This window comes from Rhinolophus sinicus, chromosome 16 (genome assembly GCF_057876585.1).
Source record: "Rhinolophus sinicus isolate RSI-liver-muscle chromosome 16, RSI-T2T, whole genome shotgun sequence".
Classification (NCBI taxonomy): Eukaryota; Metazoa; Chordata; class Mammalia; order Chiroptera; family Rhinolophidae; genus Rhinolophus; species Rhinolophus sinicus.
This window is the reverse complement of record NC_142516.1, coordinates 7,887,987-7,889,643: the sequence shown is the minus strand read 5'-3', so window position 1 is coordinate 7,889,643 and position 1,657 is coordinate 7,887,987. Positions and strand designations below refer to the sequence as shown.

The following is a 1,657-nucleotide window of genomic DNA, read 5'->3' as shown; positions in this document are numbered from 1 at the left end:
TGCATGTAGTGGTATCTCATTGTTTAATTTGTATCTCCCTGATGACATATGATGCGGAGTATCTTTTCATACGCTCATCAGCCATCTGTATATTCTCTTTGGTGAGGTGTCTATTAAGGTCTCTGACGCATTTTTAAATCAGATTGTTTGCTCTCTTATTGTTGAATTTTAAGAGTTCTTTGTATATTTGGATAACACTCCTTTATCAGATGGGTCTTTTGCAAATATTTTCTCCTATTTGTGTGGCTTGTCTTCTAATTCTCTTGATACTGTCTTTTGCAGAGCAGTTTTCAGTTTTAATGAAGTCCAGCTTATCAATTATTTCTTTTATGGATGTCTTTGATGTTCCACTTTTTTTTTCAATACAAAATCAAAGGGATTGCTTCTAATATTTCACCACTTATTATCTTCATTGTAGGTTTTTGGTAGGTTAAAAAAAGTGTTTTTAAAAAATATTCATAGCTTTCTAAGAGTTTAAATATTTTATTTTTATTTCCAATGGTTTGTCTCCATCTATTGATATTTACTTTTAATCTATTAATGTGGTGAATTGCACCAATAAAGTTACTAATATTAAACCATCCTTGTTATCCTGGAATAAATGTGATTTAGCCTTGGTGTATATTTAGCATAGAATTTAGGATTCATTTTGCCAACATTTTACACTTGATCTTAGCCAAAAGGCCGAGAAGCGATTGCCAACATTTTAAAAGAAATTTTGCAACTATGTCCCTAAGTGGGACTGGCCTATCATTTTTCTTTCTTAGAGTTTTATCCAAGTCTGGTATAAAAGTTATCTCAACCACAGAAAAGGAGACGGAGATGACGGTTCATTCTTTCTGTTCACGAAACAGTTTAAGACAAGAGTTACCGAGTTCTTGAAGTTTTTGGTAAAAGTCACCTGAAAAATATCCAGGTTCTGATGTTTTCATTGTAGATCAAATTCTTAAGTGGTTATGGGTCTATTTGAGTTTTCTTTTTTCTTCTGAAGTTAGTAGTATTCATCATTTTTTAGATTTCTAAAAAATATGTCTATTGACAAGTTTCTAAATATATTGGCATAGAGTCATTTAAACTATTTTTTAAAATTTATTTTAAGTGTGTTTTTCCAGGACCCAGCAGCTCCAAGTCAAGTAGTTGTTTCAATCTAGTTGTGGAGGGCACAGCTCACAGTGGCCGGTGTGGGGATGGAACCCGCAACCTTGTTGCTAAGAGCACGCACTCACTGACCTAACCCGGCACCCCAGCATAGAGTCATTTAAAGTATTCCCTTATGATCCTTTTCATCTCTATTGAGTTTGTACTTATGTCCTGTTTTAAAATTTTCTCTTTTTAGTTTCTTTCACCTTGCCAAAGGATGCGTATTTTATTTGTCTTTTCAAAGAAGTAACTTTTTATTTTACTGATAATTTCTGTTTGCCTTCTAGTTCATTTTTCTACCTCTTAAGTTGAAAACTTAGTTCAATTACTTTCAGTCACTTTGTTTTTTCTAATAAAGGTATGTTAAGGCTACAATTTTCTAAGTTCCACGTTGGTGGCAACTGGCAAGTTTTGACACGTAGTTTTATTGTTCAGTTATAAATATTTGTAATTGTTATTATAATCTTTAATTCGTTAGCTAGAGGTCTGTATATAGTGCTTCTTGTTATTTTTTTTT

General features: G+C 32.5%; 1 pseudogene; it reads right to left on the bottom strand.

Annotated features, from left to right (window-relative positions):
* Positions 1-540: 540 nt before the first annotated feature.
* On the bottom strand, positions 541-696 carry LOC148754948 (U2 spliceosomal RNA; annotated as a pseudogene).
* Positions 697-1,657: the final 961 nt, after the last annotated feature.